The sequence below is a fragment of the Dendrobates tinctorius genome, unplaced genomic scaffold (assembly GCF_039654945.1).
Source record: "Dendrobates tinctorius isolate UK_male_01 unplaced genomic scaffold, ASM3965494v1 ptg000103l, whole genome shotgun sequence".
In the NCBI taxonomy this organism is placed as follows: Eukaryota; Metazoa; Chordata; class Amphibia; order Anura; family Dendrobatidae; genus Dendrobates; species Dendrobates tinctorius.
Genome location: NW_027361771.1, coordinates 44,796,334 through 44,814,576, shown reverse-complemented (window position 1 = coordinate 44,814,576; position 18,243 = coordinate 44,796,334). Strand labels below are relative to the sequence as shown.

General features: G+C 46.5%; 1 protein-coding gene across 4 annotated transcripts in view; it reads right to left on the bottom strand.

The window, feature by feature from the left end:
- Positions 1–13,272: 13,272 nt before the first annotated feature.
- The window catches only part of LOC141100118 (uncharacterized), a 52,684-nt gene continuing 47,713 nt past the window's right edge, over positions 13,273–18,243 (bottom strand). For all 4 annotated transcript variants that reach the window (XM_073588363.1, XM_073588361.1, XM_073588362.1 and 1 more), the window contains one exon: positions 13,273–17,250. The gene's annotated coding sequence lies outside the window, so the exon portion shown is untranslated. The remainder of the gene's footprint in view (positions 17,251–18,243) is intronic.

The following is an 18,243-nucleotide window of genomic DNA, read 5'->3' as shown; positions in this document are numbered from 1 at the left end:
AAAGGAAATGTAACATCAACTGTTCTTCACTGTCCTATTAAGGGAATAGAAGAATCCAGGATATCTATAAACAGAAAGATAGTGAGGAAACACTTAGCTAACCTAAATGAATTCAAGTCTCCAGGTCCAGATGAATTACACCCCAGAGTACTGAAGGAGATAGCTGAAGAAATTTTTGAACCCCTCTCCATAATCTTTGAAAATTCTTGGAGAACAGGAGAAGTCCCAGAAGACTGGAGAAGAGCAAATGTTGTTCCTATCTTCAAAAAGGGGAAGAAGGTGGACCCAGGCAACTATAGGCCGGTGAGTCTGACTTCTATACCAGGAAAGATTTTTGAACAAATTATTAAACAACATGTATGTCAGTACCTGGATAAGAATGAAGTGATTAAACAGAGTCAGCATGGGTTTGTAACTAATAAGTCATGTCAGACTAACTTAATTTCCGTCTATGACGGAATCACTGATTGGGTGGATCAAGGAAATGCTGTAGATATTGTATATCTTGACTTCAGCAAAGCATTTGACAAAGTATCTCATACAATCCTTATTGAAAAAATGACTAAGTATGGAATGGACAAGGCAACTGTTAGGTGGATTCATAACTGGCTTAGTGATCGGACCCAAAGAGTGGTCGTAAATGGCTGCACATCCAGTTGGAAGAATGTCTCAAGTGGGGTACCACAGGGCTCTGTCCTGGGCCCTGTATTGTTCAACATCTTTATCAACGATTTAGATGAAGGAATTGGGGGTAAACTGTTTACATTTGCTGATGACACAAAGCTAGGAGGGATAGCTAATACTAGAGAAGAGAGAGAGGATTCAAAAATATATAAATAAACTGGAGAAGTGGGCAGCAACTAACAGAATGGTTTTTAACAGGGAAAAATGCAAAGTACTACATCTGGGCAATAAAAATGAAAAAAAGCATATACAGAATGGGAGGAATAGGGCTAAGCAACAGCACATGTGAAAAAGACTTGGGTATACTAATAGATCACAGACTGAATATGAGTCAACAGTGTGATGCAGCAGCAAAAAAGGCAAATGCAATTCTAGGATGTATTAACAGAAGCATACAGTCTAGATCACGTGAAGTCATTATTTCCCCCTACTCCTCTTTGGTCAGACCTCATCTGGAATATTGTGTCCAGTTTTGGGCACCACATTTTAAAAAAGACATCAACAAACTGGAGCAAGTTCAGAAAAGAGCGACCAGAATGGTGACCGGTCTGCAAACCCTGTCTTATGAGGAAAGGTTGCAGGATTTGGGAATGTTTAGTTTGCAAAAGAGAAGACTGAGTGGAGACTTAATAGCTGTCTACAAATATCTAAAGGGCTGTCAAATTGTAGAAGGATCAACTTTATTCTCATTTGCACAAGGAAAGACTAGAAGCAATGGGATGAAACTGAATGGGAGGAGACACAGATTAGATATTAGAAAAAACTTTTTGACAGTTAGAGTGATCAATGAGTGGAACAAGCTGCCACGAGAAGTGGTGAGTTCTCCTTCAATGGAAGTCTTCAAACAGAGGCTGAACAGACATCTGACTGGGATGATTTAGCGAATCCTGCTTTGAGCAGGGGGTTGGACCAGATGACCCAGGAGGTCCCTTCCAACTCTACGATTCTATGATTCTAACCCTGCCCATCTGGGCACATGCCCCGCTGGAAGGGGTGGAAGTCCAATTGGAACCTTCGGTGATGGAACAACTGCCTGCAGGACTCTTGGTGGCCCGAACACTGGCTGTGGTAAGAGAAGGAACGGTGTTTGTACGCTGCATGAATTTGACTGACCAGGAGATTGTCGTCCCACGCAGGGTTGAAGTCGCATGGGTAGTGGGCATGCCCGAAGAAGTCATACCGCCCCAGGTCATACAGTTGGCGGTGAATCCGGAGGACCAGTGGTTGGTAAAAATCACTACTTCTCCGACAGCTGAACCGCAATACATCCAAGAGGGTTGGCGCATTCTGGAACAGATGTGGTCTGAACTGTCTGAACTCACGCCCACCCAGGTGCATCAAGTAGAAGCGTTACTGAAGCGCTATCAGTCGGTTTTTGCGAATCATGAGGGTGACTTCGGCTGCACCACGGCGATTGCTCACGAGATACCAACAGGAGAGACAGCACCCATACGAGAATGTTACCGGCAGATCCCCCCCAGTTATTTCAGGAAGTGAAAGAAATGCTCGGTCAGATGCTAGAGGCTGGTGTCATTAGAGAGAGACAGAGTCTGTGGATAGCTCCCATTGTGCTGGTGCGGAAAAAGGACGGGTCACTGAGGTTCTGTGTAGACTACCGCAAGCTTATTGCCTGTACTGTACGGGATTCGTACCCTCTGCCTCGAATTGAGGAATCTGTCCGCGTTGGGAAATGCCAGGTACTTCTCGACGCTGGATCTCGCTATTGGCTACTGGCAAGTGCCCATGTCAGAAAACGATAGAGCGAAAACGGCCTTTATACTTCCCATGGGCCTCTTTGAATTCAACAGGATGCCGTTCGGCCTGGCCAATGCCCCCGGTACATTGCAACGACTGATGGAGAGGTGACTAGGTGATTTGAACTTTGAGGCCACGTTCATCTATCTGGATGACATCATATACGCTGCTTCGCTTAAAGATCATCTGCAGAGACTAGAGCAAGTGTTGAGCCGTTTACAGAAGTATGGGCTAAAAGTGAAACCCCAAAAATGTCACTTGTTCCAGACCCAGATCGAGTACCTAGGTCATGTCGCTTCCGTTGAAGGGGTGAAGCCGTCACAGGAGAAAATTGCGGTGATCCAAGATGGGCCGACCATGGAGAACATAAAAGATGTCCGGGCTTTCCTGGGATTGATGGAGTACTACCGTCGCTTCGTGAAGAATTTTGCCCCAAGGGGTGGTGCAACCGTTGCTCGAACTCCTAAAAGGGGTACCCCCAAATGCCAAGGGTCATTCCATCTGTTGGGAGAGGAGGCAAGAGAAGGCGTTTTGTGACTTAAAGAAGGCGCTGACCGAAGCTCCGGTACTGGCTTATGCGGACGGCTCTAAACTGTTCATTCTCCACACTGACGGCAGCTTGCACGGACTTGGGGCTGTGTTATAACAGGTGCAGGATGGGAGAGAAAGGGTGATCGCCTACGCTAGCCGGTCCCTTCACGAATCCAAACGCAACCCGGATAACTACAGTTCCTTCAAACTGGAGTTGCTGGAGTTTGTGTGAGCTATGACGGAGAGATTCACAGAATACCTGTCCGGCTCAGAGGTGCTGGTGCACACCAATAACTGCCCGTTAGCGCATTTGGAGAATGCTAAGTTAGGGGCCTTGGAACAACGCTGGGTGGCCCGGATGGCGAAGTTCCGATACAGAATTGCTTATAAAAGGGGGGTGGAGAACACCCACGCTGACACCCTATTGTCATGTCGGACGCTGTTCACACCACAGCATCCGGCAGGCAGAGGTAGTTCCACCTCCAGCCACTACAGCCTCAGTGGCGCCGGCCTGATCTTCAGGCTCTCGGGGGTTAATCCTGCTGGAGACCAGGTTGGATGGTTAGTCACGCCCACGGTCTTTAAATAGTCATGCTGGCCTATGGGCGTCGCCGATTATAGCTTGTGTTTCATACCAAGTGGTTCCGGTCTGGAGTGGAGGTGTTCAAGAGAGAGAGATTCATATCTGGTGTCGTATGATCCGTCGTTATCCTTTCTCCTTCCCATATTTGTGTTTAGTTGTGCCCTGTTCACATTACTGTTTATTCCTGTGTGTGTGCGGCGCAGTGCAGTTTAAGTTCTCCCTGTCTGTCATTATTTGTGTGGGAGCTTTGGTGGTGACTTCTCACTGGGTGGAGGGTGGAGGGTTAAGTGCAGGGCTGAGCAGGAGATAAGGAAAGGTCGGAGGCTCAGGCATTTGCACCTTCAGCAAAAACCCTGGGTTGAGGGTCAGACAGGGTTTCCCCTAGTAAAGGGACACCACAGGGGCCCCGGGTATTTCAGCCTTAGTTGAACTAAGCCCCCGTGACATTATAATCGGCCCACATTTTTTCAGGAGTCCATGGATCCATTAGATTCCATAACCCGCCAGTTGGCGGCGCTGTCCATACAGGTCTCCGAGTTGAATGGGGCAGTTCAGCAGCAGGGCCTGGTAGTAGCAAAGGTGCAAACGGCATCTGCAGGTATCGGTGCAGAGCCGAAGTTTCCGCTGCCAGAACGATTTTCAGGCGATCGCAGCAAATTTGTCGTATTTCGGGAGGCCTGCAAATTATACTTCCGCATGCGGCCAATATCCTCAGGTAATGAGGCCCAGCGAGTAGGGCTGGTGTTGTCATTACTGAGTGGTGACCCCCAAGCATGGGCATTTTCCTTACCACCTGACTCTGCTACATTTCATTCGGTCGATAATGTTTTTTCTGCCCTCGGGCTCATTTACGATGACCCTGACCGACTGGCTCTAGCGGAATCTAAAATCCGCGCCCTCCGCCAGGGGGAGCGCTTGGCAGAAGACTATTGTTCGGAATTTCGCCGCTGGGCTGTAGACACACAGTGGAATGACCCAGCACTGCGGAGCCAGTTTATTCATGGGGTATCAGGGAGGGTGAAACAAGCCCTCCTGATGTATGAGACTCCGGCATCATTGGAGTCTGCCATGAGTTTGGTGATACGTATTGATCGCCGTTTTCGTCAGGGGGCACAGGAGACGCTACCTCTGGGGGAAAACAGAGGTGCAGGTGTGGTTGAAGTAGATGAGTCCCCTGAACCTATGCAGATTGCTGGCGTGGCACAGGTTCAGCCTCGCGCTCCGGGAGTCCGGAAGTCCGGAGCATGTTTCTACTGTGGTAAAGGAGGTCATTATGTTAACGTTTGCCCGGTACTACCTAAGAGGGTCACACCGGCGGAAAACTGTTAAGCTCAGAGGGTATGGAGGAGACCCAACTGAGCGTATGCATATCCTCCATGATGGTATCTCAATGTATGCTCCCTGCCAAGGTTATTGTCGCCGGCAGAGAGCTACCTATATCAGTGTTTGTGGATAGCGGTTCCGCCACCAATCTCATAGATGAGGAGTTTGCACACACCGCCGGGTTTAAGATTGAAAAACTTCCTCACCCCATACAGGTGGTGACCATTAATGCTGTTCCCCTCCCTCAAGGGGAGATTACTGAGTTTGTGGCAGAGGTGAAACTCCACATTGGGGTCCTACATTCTGAGTCGGTTACATGTAGGGTCCTCCGTAATCTCCCAGCTCAAATGGTCCTGGGTTTTCCATGGCTGTCCAGGCACAACCCGGTAATTGATTGGAAAACTCAGGACATAGTACAATGGAGTGGTTTCTGCCAAGACAATTGCTTGGCCACATGTGTGTCCGCCGTGACGCCCAGCCTGCCGGAGGCTTTGCAGGATTTCGCGGATGTTTTCTCTGAGAAGGGTTGCTCAGAACTGCCTCCACATAGAGCCTATGACTGTGCTATTAGGTTAAAACCCGGGGCCAAATTACCTAAGGCCAGGATGTTTAATATTTCTGGTCCTGAGAGACAAGCTCTGAAAGACTACATCGCGGAGAGTCTGAGCAAAGGTCACATCCGGCCTTCGTCCTCGCCTGTAGCCGCGGGGTTTTTCTTCATTAAGAAGAAAGATGGGGGGTTACGCCCGTGTCTGGATTTCCGAGAGTTAAACCAGATTACTATCCGTGATCCCTACCCAATGCCGTTGATCCCGGATTTGTTCAACCAGGTAGCGGGGGCAAAATGGTTTTCCAAGCTGGACCTCAGGGGGGTGTATAACCTCATAAGGGTCCGTCAGGGGGATGAGTGGAAGACGGCGTTTAACACTCCTGAGGGTCATTTTGAGAGTCTGGTTATGCCGTTTGGGTTGACCACCGCGCCTGCCGTTTTCCAACATTTTATTAATGATGTCTTTGCTCATGTCCTGGGGAGATTTGTGATTGTATACCTGGATGATATCCTCATTTATTCTAGCGATCGGGACACTCATTTGCAGCATGTTAGGCAGGTGTTACAGTTGCTCCGGGAGAACCAGCTCTATGCTAAGCTGGAAAAATGTTTATTTTTTGTCCAGGAGTTGCCCTTTTTGGGATATATTGTGTCCGCAGCTGGTTTTAAAATGGACACCGCTAAGGTGCAAGCGGTGTTGCAATGGGAGAGGCCGGAGAGTCTGAAAGCACTCCAGCGGTTCCTTGGGTTTGCGAATTATTATAGGAAATTTATAAAACACTTTTCGACTGTCGCCAAACCGCTCACGGACATGACAAAAAAGGGTGCCGATCTGGCGAACTGGCCTGAGGTGGCTATACGTGCATTTGAGCGTCTGAAGAATAGTTTTGCTTCAGCCCCCATTCTGGTGCAACCAGACGTGTCTAAACCTTTTGTGGTAGAGGTTGATGCGTCGGAGGTGGGAGTGGGGGCAGTACTGTCTCAAGGCTCGTCCTTGAGCGAGATGCATCCATGCGCCTACTTCTCCAAGAAGTTGTCGCCGGCCGAACGGAATTATGATATCGGCAACAGGGAGTTGTTGGCCATCAAACTGGCTTTTGAGGAATGGCGACACTTCTTGGAGGGGGCGGCTCACCAGGTCACAGTTATCACCGACCATAAGAATCTGCTCTACCTGGAGTCGGCCAAGCGTCTGTCTCCTAGGCAGGCTCGCTGGGCATTGTTTTTTACTCGTTTCAATTTTCTTGTGACGTACCGTCCCGGGGCTAAAAACACCAAGGCGGATGCTTTGTCTAGGTGTTTTCCGGGGGGAGAACCTCGGGAAGAGCCGGTACCCATCCTCCAGAAAGGGGTAGTGGTCTCGGCTCTCACGACTGAGGTAGAGGCGGAGATTGCCGAGGCCCAAGAGGAGGTACCACCAGGACTTCCCGCCAACAAATCATTTGTACCCCTGCATCTTCGGCCTAAGGTGTTGAAGGAACACCATGATTCGGTACTGGCTGGTCACCCAGGGGTGAAGGGCACCTTAGAGCTGGTATCGCGTCGTTTCTGGTGGCCCAAAATCCGGCAGGACGTGGTCTCGTACGTGGCAGCTTGCATCACGTGCGCTAGGGCTAAGTCACCCCGAACCCGTCCTGCTGGCACGCTACAGCCTCTGGGGGTACCCAATAGGCCATGGACAGAAATCTCCATGGATTTTATCACTGACTTGCCAGCCTCAGCAGGGAACACGGTCATCCTGGTGGTGGTTGACCGTTTTTCAAAGATGGCGCATTTTGTGGCGTTGTCCTCTTTGCCCAATGCTAAGACGTTGGCTCAGGTATTTGTGAAGGAGGTGGTCAGACTCCACGGAGTACCGTCTGACATAGTATCTGATAGGGGTACGCAATTTGTGGCGAGGTTTTGGAAAGCTTTTTGCTCAAGGTTGGGGATCAAGTTGTCACATTCATCGGCGTTTCATCCACAGTCTAATGGACAAACTGAGCGCATGAACCAAAATCTAGAACAGTATTTACGATGCTTTGTGTCCGACAACCAGGAGGAGTGGTCTACTTTCCTTCCTCTGGCCGAATTCGCATTAAATAATCACCGCCAAGAGTCATCAGGAGAGTCTCCATTCTTTTGTGTGTACGGTCAACATCCTCAGTTTTGTACCTTACGTCAGGGTGACTCCGGGGGTGTCCCGGAGGAGGATCAGATAGGAGCCCAATTGTTATCAGTCTGGAGGCGGGTGAAACAGCGTTTGTTGAGCATGAGTGCCAGGTACAAACGGGTGGCTGACAGTAGACGCGTGCCAGGTCCGGACCTGTGTGTGGGTGAATGGGTGTGGTTAGCTACGAAGAACATAAAACTCAAAATCCCTTCTTTAAAACTGGGTCCAAGGTTTATTGGGCCTTTTAGGATTTCTGCCATCATTAACCCAGTAGCTTATCGCTTGGAACTTCCCGCGGTGTACAAGATACACAACGTGTTTCACAGGGCTTTATTGAAAAAGGTGGTAGGCTTGGTGGACACGACGCCGATGCCACCTCCAGTCATGGTGGATGGCGAGTTAGAGTTCGAGGTCGCCAAGGTAGTGGACTCTCGAGTAGTACGCCGTACTCTTCAGTATTTGGTGCACTGGCGGGGGTATGGTCCAGAGGAGAGGTCTTGGGTTCCAGCCTCAGACATACATGCGGATCGGCTGGTCAGTTCTTTTCACCGTCGTCATCCGGACAAGCCGGGTCCTATGAGTCTTGAGGGCCCTGGGGTCCCTCGTAGAAGACGGGGTACTGTCATGTCGGACGCTGTTCACACCACAGCATCCGGCAGGCAGAGGTAGTTCCACCTCCAGCCACTATAGCCTCAGTGGCGCCGGCCTGATCTTCAGGCTCTCGGGGGTTAATCCTGCTGGAGACCAGGTTGGATGGTTAGTCACGCCCACGGTCTTTAAATAGTCATGCTGGCCTATGGGCGTCGCCGATTATAGCTTGTGTTTCATACCAAGTGGTTCCGGTCTGGAGTGGAGGTGTTCAAGAGAGAGAGATTCATATCTGGTGTCGTATGATCCGTCGTTATCCTTTCTCCTTCCCATATTTGTGTTTAGTTGTGCCCTGTTCACATTACTGTTTATTCCTGTGTGTGTGCGGCGCAGTGCAGTTTAAGTTCTCCCTGTCTGTCATTATTTGTGTGGGAGCTTTGGTGGTGACTTCTCACTGGGTGGAGGGTGGAGGGTTAAGTGCAGGGCTGAGCAGGAGATAAGGAAAGGTCGGAGGCTCAGGCATTTGCACCTTCAGCAAAAACCCTGGGTTGAGGGTCAGACAGGGTTTCCCCTAGTAAAGGGACACCACAGGGGCCCCGGGTATTTCAGCCTTAGTTGAACTAAGCCCCCGTGACACCTATCCAGAGCATGCACCGCCAGGAAAGAGTAAAGATGAGATGCTGGAGGAAGAGGAGATTCCCCGGTTCCAAATGACTGCTGGGACAGTGGCGTCCATGCTGGATCAAATACAGACCTTACATCGTCTAGTTCAGACACAGTTCTGGGAACTGGAGCACCCTGAGAAGCCTCCTCTGCGGGGGACAGATCTTCAGGTTGGTGATCGAGTGTTGGTGCGGGAGAAATGTCCACGTGACAATCTGATCTGGAAAATCGGTGGGAGAGTAGGCCATACAGAGTGAAGCGTCGGGTCAATATGGAAGGGCCCGTATACAAGATCTATCCAGAAGGGGAAGAGAATATGCCCACCCGAGTGGTCCACAGGAATATGCTTCGGCCATGCCTCTCCGAGGACCCCATGCAAACGGAAGAAACCCCTGAGGTTCCAGAAGAAGTGCCTCCCGTGGCCGTGGAGGATGAAGAGGAAAAAGTTTCTAACAGCCATCTGGAAATTCATCTGTTGATAAGGGCCTTGAGACCCCAGAAGAAAACATCACAGCAGGTACAGTTCCAACTTTGCTTCCGCTGGAAGACTCCACTATTCCTTCCAATCTATGTTTCTCCAAACGCACAACGGCTGGACAACCCCCCAACTGTTACAATCAGGATCAGTTTATTTGTTGGCAAACCGCTAAAACAGTCAAAAGATTCTCTATCAATACTTATGTTGCCTTGCCCGTGGAATGGCGAGTGAAAAGAGAGAGGGGGGTATAAGAAGATGAGCTGAGACAGTCAGCGGTTTCCAGTGCCCTTTAAGGCCAAAACGATCGTGACTGTCACAACTGTTGACGGGGAGGTTTTTCCTGGGGGGAAAGACTTTCATGCTGGACAGCAGGGGGCGCAGGGAATATAGAGGACAGAGCGCGGGAACGGGTCAGACTTGGTGGGAAAACGGCAGGTTGACTCCCTCTCTGCTCCTCCAGCTGACAACTCCACGCCATTCATCCCTCAGCGTACTGACTCTAAGATTGACTGTAACGCTACTGAGTTACCGCCTGACCCTGTTTTCCTGGACAGCTCTGTCCTGTCTGCAGTTGCAGATAAGCTTACCCGCTCCATTAGTAGAGACTACTCCGGAAGACCACCTGCTGACATGGTCTGTGAGTGTGCCCACGGTTCTTGTCCGATGCCATTCCTGAGGAATCTTCACAAAGGACAGTTTCCACGTTCCAGCGCACTCAAGCCAAGCCAAACTGGATGCATCAGCACCAACGGGAAACAGTGCTTCTTGTTCCTCCGTAATAGAGCCAGAGACTTTGTTCACGATTTGCAGTGCTGTCAGGAGATTTTCCTGCCTTTCCCCTGCAAGAACTGCAAGCGATAAGTTACCTGTCATTGACGTTACTAATCTTGTCTCCCTGTGTGGTGTAGTTCTTGTTCTATTGCCTGTTCAGTAAATCATGTTAACCCCTTCTCTGTCTCCGGCTCTCCACTGCATCCAACGAACCTCTCTCCTTTACATGGCATGCAAATTTTTTTGACGCACCCATAGACTTAAATGGGTGAGTCTCATCTGATTTATGGAGGTACAGTAACTAATGCATGCTGTGATTTTTTTTTCACAGGTACATCTGGCATAGATTTTTCAAAACCTCTGAGGTTATAACTCATATTTCAGTGGCTGTGCATTACTCAACCTAGCTGGGTCCAATGCGGAGTCTCCACCGCTGCTCCCACTCTTTTATTGTCTGCAGCACTGACATTATGTCAACAGCACTGCAGCCAATCAATGAGCTCAATGGCTCCAAGCACCTTGTTTCGTCAAGTTGGGCAGAGTCGGTGAGTGCCCAACATCATCGCTGAAGACTATAACAGACACCAGAGGCAGCAGAGGATGCTCAGATCTGGACACAGGGAACAGGGTTTTTTTTTACGAAACTGTAAAACCTCTTAAATATTTTACTATTATTTTTTATATTGTCAAAAATACCCTAAGTACATGCATTGCTAAAGAAATATCTGCAAATTCTGTCAGAATTTACGTGCAAAATGTATGTATTCGATTGTATGTGATAAATGGTTGCATAAAGTAGTCAGCATTAGTATAATGTATGTCACTAAGAGGGTCACTGGTTTTGTGCCACACAGCAGGTGCAGTAATAGGGCATGGTCATCTGCTGAGATTCTCCTTTACCATGTAAACATAGTTACCTAGGTTAGGGGTCGGCTCAGATGTATTCTATCCCCTCAGACCCCTGTGCTCATCCCCTAGCTACATCTCTGGTGCCTGCTAATCAGCCATAACATAGAAGTAGTATGCCAGCATTTTATTGTTTAATCAGCTACACCTTTACCCCATACGGTAGTTATTATGTGCACAGTGCATGTATTAAAATATTTATTGATCACAATATCTTCCATTCCCAGCACTGTTCCTGCTCTATTCTGTGTTCTCAGCATAAGTCTATGAGTCTCATGTACTGACACTGAGATGAAATCCACATCCCATGGTTATTCTGTATATCTCATACATGTTCGTGGAAGATGCAGCAGCTGGCATTTTCGCAAAATCAGTGTTTGCGTTACACACAACCCAGGTGAGCACATTGCTATTGGCCACCCACTGTAAAACAGATAAGACCATATTGCGCTTTGTTTTTTTAATCTCGTATAGCCCGAGAGAGGCATGTTTGATAAGTATTAAGCTCGCGTCACACATAGCGACTTACCAGCGATCCCAACAAAGATATCAACGTGTCAGGATCGCTGGTAAGCCGCTATGTGATCGCTGGTGAGCTGTCACACATACAGCTTCACCAGCGATCAGCATAGCGACGCCGAGCGTGCGGCGTCGCTCTGTTCGTGTTAGTTACCAGCGCGCTGATCCAGGGAGCTGGTAACTAACGTACACATCGGGTATCCAAGGGACGTGCGTCCCTTAGATACCCGATGTGTATGTTAGTTACCAGCTCCCTGGATCAGCGCGCTGGTAACTAACGTACACATCGGGTATCTAAGGGACGCGCGTCCCTTGGATACCCGATGTGTACATTAGTTACCAGCTGATCGCTGGTCTCCCGCCTGTCACACGCAGCGATGCGTGCTGGCCAGCGGGAGATCAGTGATGAAAGAAATGTCCAGAGGTTTCTTGCAGCAATCAGCGATACCGGCAGGGGGGCCGGTCGCTGATCGCTGTCACACACAGCGATCTCGCTGGTGAGATCGCTGTCGTGTCACAAAACTTGTGACTCAGCAGTGATCTCGCTAGCGAGATCGCTATGTGTGACGGGGCCCTTAGGTTTAGGGACCCATCAAAGAATGGTCACCTTGCCGTGATTGATGGACACTAGTAATCAGCGAACATGCTTCAATAAGGTGTTATCTATAGAGCATGCTCTAACCGAGTGCCTTCGGCGTGCTCAAAAACCATGTTTGCGTCCCCGCGCCTGCATGTCACGCGGCTGTTCGACAACTGCAAGACATGCAGGAATTGTTAGGCAACCCGTGCATGTGTTACAGCTGTTGAACAGCCGCGTGACATGCAGGTGCGGGGACTCAAACATATTTTTTGAGCACGCCGAAGACACTCGGTTAGCACACAAGCATGCTAGGATAACACCTTATCCAAACACGTTCGCTCATCACTAATGGAAACTAATACAGGTGCTTCTCACAAAATTAGATTATCATGTTCCATCTTATGTCACTTCAGGATTTGGAAACCTTGAAACTGTTAAAAGAAGTAACATGTTCATTCTTTGTGTGGCTTTGTTTGAAAGCCACTTGCTCTATACACTTGAAAATATAGAGAAAAGATGTCAGAAAAATGATTGAAAAGTCACCGCCGTTCATGCTTCAGCAATACAGCTGCTGGTGTTTTCCAGAAGATTTTTTTGCTTTGATAAACCCGGTGGTGTCACTGGCATTTTAAAGGTGTCGTGTGCACATACCCTATCTCAATTTGACTCTCATCAAAGTCTTTTAGATCCACTTTTCTTGCTTCTAACACAAACAGTTCAAGAATTGTCTATCATATCCCATCCCTTGACAGGAACCATTGTCACAAGATAAAACATTTTTGTTATTTTTATTTTTTATTTTATTGTTATTTTTATGTAGGTGAAAAAAAGATCTACTAATGGGCTAAAGTTTGGTGGATGTGCTGCGGATTTCCAGCAAGTTGCAGCATCTACAGTATATGGAAAGGAAATGCCTTTGGGCTCCTTCGCTGTGTCTTTGTAAGGCCGGGGTCACACTTGCAAGAAACTCGCACGAGTCTCGCATCTCAATACCCAGCACTGCCACCGGCACTCGGATCGGAGCACTCAGCTGCATGTATTTCTATGCAGCCGCACACTCTGGTCCCAAGTGCCGGCGGCAGTGCCGGGTATTGAGATGTGAGACTCGTGCGAGTTTCTCACAAGTGTGACCCCGGCCTAATGCACATAAAAGTATTTCAAATCAAAAGGAAAAGACAACTTTGCCAAATGCCATCCAAATATCTTTATTACAAATAGGCATTTCTTGCACATCAGGGGTTTTTTTTCATACAAAATACCAGTGGTTGTCTTTGGTCTCCAGACTCTTGTCATTTTTCTGAAAATGAATTTTTCTAACACTGCACTCATTGGGCCCAATTCATTAAGACCGTAGATGGATATGCCAGAGTAATACCTGCCTAATTCATTAAGAGATGCACGCCACTTAATGAAGTAGGCGCATCTTACAAGTGCTGTGCACCTCTGCTTAAATTTATGGCCACTAAAGTGCCGTAATTTTTCATGAATTAGTTGATCCAGTAAAGTTATGCCACGTCCAATGCTTGCTCCGCTTGGCAAAGATGTCCAGGACTACTGTAGTGTGAAACCGCAAAACTTCAGAAACTTTTTTGAAGAATGTTATGCCTGAAAGCTGACAAAAACACCTTAATAGGGGGTCCTTGTGTTTTTGCACTCAACTAACCTAGCTAAAATAAATACAGTACTTCCATTTACATGTGTGACACTATAACTCCCAAGCAACATGCTCACTGCCTCGAGGTTATATTTGTCTCGGATAATTCCATCCGTTTTTATATACAATCACTCACGTCACCTGAACTTCAAAAACTTCTCCAGAATCTAATATTTTCTTATCTTGGAAATTGCTTACTTTCAGTGTGAATGATATTGATTACTATAACTCACTACTAATCTGTCTTCCTGTTGATAAATTCTCCAATCTATTGTGTATGCAGCAGCTAAGCTCATATGTCTGTCCAGCCTCTTCACCAATGGTTGCACCCTATGCCAGCTATTGTACTGGTTGCCCATCTGCCATTGAATATAACAAACATTCATCCACAAACCTCTTTATATTGCTGCACCATCCTAAATCTCATGAGTACCCTGCAAGCACATCTTTTTAGGCAGGCATATCACACTACTTTGCTAATCTAACTTTCCCCTTCCTACATTTCGCCCCAGAATCTGGTCCCTGGTATCATTTGTTTCCCTCGCCCCTCATGCACTCAGTAGCACTTTGTATCTGGACATCTACAGATACTGGCAGGTGACTGGTTTATGCAGCTTTGTATGTGTTCCCTTGTTTATTACAAAAGATGGTTGGAACATAAAACACAAGCTTTGCACCTTTTGTGTCCTCCCTAGTTTGTTATAAATTGTAAGCCTGTGAGCAAGGTCCTCACTTTTCGTTTGATGGGTAAAAGTATGGGTTATTGTGTAATAACATTATTATTAATAGAACTCTAGCTTAAACTGAACAAGAATTCTTAAACATTTATTGTAGAACATGACTTTTTTGGCACAAAATTAAGGTACCGGTAAGTTACCCAGGAGGTGGCATAAAATAAAACTAAACAGTGGAAAATTGTGGCGTATTTATCATCTAGCATGAACCAGTGTGAAATTGGCACATCTAGTCTAATTCTTAGTAATCTAATTTTTAAGACAGCTTTAGTAACATGGCCCCAATGTTTGATGGATTAACTGACAAAAGCAGGGGAAATTTTTGTGGTTTTTAATTGTGTCTGTTGCTTATTTGTTTTATGGTAATTAAAAATTTTGAGGCGCAGTTAGTAATAATTTGTAGCACCCGCATCTCTGCCTGCAGTCCCTCTTTCCCTGCAGAGACATCAGCGTACTCACCGCCAAGGATCCCATCATGCCCCTTCCGGGTCTGCTGCTGCCCGGGGTGCACACACTCCTAGCAGGTCTTCAGGCACTGGGCTCAGAGCGCGCACGCTCACACTTCCTCTTTCTTAAAGGAGCCGCACGTGATCCTCTAAAGTGTCCCCAGCCAATAGCTGGAGGTCATTTACTATTTAAAGCGCCTCCTCCAACATGGAGGTGCCTGTGCAATGTTGTGAGTTTGTTCCTAACACGCTTGTCAGTTCTCAGGTCCCTGCACTAGTATCTGAGTCTGCTGCACCCGTCAGTGCTCACCTCAATGGCAGCAGAGCCAGCTGCACCCGCCAGTGTTCACCTCAACGGCAGCTGAGCCAGCTGCACCCACCAGTGCTTCCTTCAACGGCGGCTGAGCCAGCTGCATCCGCCAGTGCTCACCTCAATGGCAGCAGAGCCACATGCACCTGCCAGTGTTCACCTCAATGGCAGCAGAGCCAGCTGCACCTGCCAGTGCTCACCTCAATGGCAGCAGAGCCAGCTGCACCTGCCAGTGCTCACCTCAATGGCAGCAGAGCCAGCTGCACCTGCCAGTGCTCACCTCAATGGCAGCAGAGCCAGCTGCATCTGCCAGTGCTCACCTCAATGGCAGCAGAGCCAGCTGCACCTGCCAGTGCTAACCTCAATGGCAGCAGAGACAGCTGCACCCGCCAGTGCTCACCTCAATGGCAGCAGAGCCAGCTGCACCTGCCAGTGCTCACCTCAATGGCAGCAGAGCCTGCTGCACCCACCAGTGCTCACCTCAATGGCAGCTGAGCCAGCTGCACCCGCCTGAGCTCATCTCTCCATCAGACTGTCCTGTCTGCACCTGCGGTTCCTGTCATCTTCTCTACCTGCCTGTGTCTGTTGGACATTCACACAGGCCATTCCAGCTATCCGCTCCTAGGGGTCAGCTGCCATCTACTCAAGGTCAGTCCTGGAGTAGCACTTGGATCACCTCGCTTGTCTCTCCATGGACCTCGGTGTCGTTAGCTGCTGTGTGTCTGTGGTCAGATTGGGTGAGGCTCCTAGTCACGCCCCTCCAGGTCTTCCTTGGGCTTTGGCACAATGGTTCCACCACCCAGCCCGTTACGTAATTTTTGGCCCCAATTCATCATTTGCGGGGTTTTTTTTAAGTAACTTTCCTTTTTATGTCTTGTGGTATTAGTTGCCGTTTTTGGTTCTGAATTCATCAGAATGGCGCATGTGATTCATCATTTTGGTGCAAAGTAAAAAAAAAATGGACTTTTTTCCTGTCTTGAACGACATTTTTGATTTTTGTAAGGAACTGAAGTGAAATTGCAACAAATTTTACAATTTTAAGTTAAAAATGAATGAATCATAAGAAAACATCTGGAATCACTAAGCGCCACCCTTAAAGTGCAAGACATAAAAAAAAGGCAAGCACGTACAAGATAGACTTAAAAAAGACGCAAATAGAATAATGAATTGGGTACAAAACAAAAAGGCACGAAACGCAAAATTAGACAAAAAAACAAAAACAAAGGAAATGACAAATCAAGGCTGTTGCCTTTTTCTTTTGATTAGGTGTCCTAACTACAGAATTTAATAAATGCTGATATTAACCCAACAATCTAACGCAATCAATAATACTCAGGGGTAACTAAGTCTTGTATATACTGGTATGGTGTTGCCTCTTTTTTTAGCCCAACTATGTTCAGTACTATTCACTTGAAAGCTCTGAACTCAGTAATAAGGACCAGCCAGACTCACATAGAGGTCATTGTGATGGATATTACAGCATTGGGGGTCTCAGGGTTATTAATATTATACAATAAAAAAGGGTTTATATAGATTGAGCTCAGCAGATTGGCAACCCGATGATCAACCAACAGCTTGGCCTGCAGGAGCTGGAATTGCACAGAGTATGGAGCCAGAAGACCACAGTATGGAGTACAACACCGTACTCTTGGGTCCTCCAGGTCTCAGTAAACTGCATGTGATCTGAGTTGGAGTACTCAAGAACAGATGAGGATAGGTGATTAATATCTCAGTCCTGAACAACAACTTTAATCTATAATACATTAATAAGGCACATGGTACATATCATTTAGCAGGTGCTATCTTTGGAATTTTTTGGTTAATAAGCTAAGCTAAGAAGTTCATGTCCTGTTTGGCAGAGGACAAGACAGAAATATGTACATTAAGGCATCTCCTTTTCACTTTTTGATGAAATAGAGATTGGAGAACTCAGAATTCCGATTTCTCACAGCAAGTACAAGCAATTTGTGAGTAGAAATATAGACAAATTGTGGAATGGTAACATTTTCAAAATCTTGAGAGTCTGAGAAACGAATGAGAAAAAGAAAAAATATATATTAAAATTAAATACAATAATATTAATGACATTAATTATTATACTAATACAAATACACAATAATAAAGTCATAAAAAATATTCATACATACTGTAGTAATAAAATATGCAATAATAAAATCACGAAAAATAATGATACACAGTAATAAATTACGCAATAATAAAATCATTAAAAATGGTATACACATTAATAAAAAACACAAGAATAAAATCATTAAAAATAGTGATACACATTAATAAAATACACAATAATAAAATCATTAAAAATAATGATACACAGTAAAAAAATACAGAATAAAATCATTAAAAATTAACTTTTTCAATTAAAATAACTGATATCACTTAATAACAAAAAATAATAGTTAAACTGTATTTGTTAACCACACAGTGTTCTTGGCAGAGATCAAGAAGGTTCTACAGAATAGCCGTTGCCCATATAATTGTAATGGACAGTCGGGAGAGAAGGCCACAATGTATTACTTTTATTGCTTACATTTTTATATATCACTGTACACACAGTGCTCATTGAGTGCCACTGCCTCTAGTGATCTTGGTGACGATGTGACCGTGCTATAACAATGTAGTAAAAGGTATAGCCCTTTACATAGCATGTGTTGGAAAATCTATAGCGCGTCTAGTCATTAAGTATAAAAATATTTGATTAAGAGGTTAATATTAAGCATGATAAATATAATAGTAAGATATAATATTTAATATTAAAAAATGTATACCAAATAAGTAAACCATTTTTAAATTCTAGTTTATTTTGCCATTTCACTGTACCAAAGCATGGTGGGACCACATGAAGACACAGACCTGGCCCATTTTCAGCTTTTAAGGGTTATTTCATTATAAGAAATGGTTCCAGGGAGACATCAGGTGAAAATGGGAACAGCTACCTTGGGACTTTTGGGTAAACAAGCTCTGCTAAGGGCTGATGACAGTGAACTTGTAGAGGTCA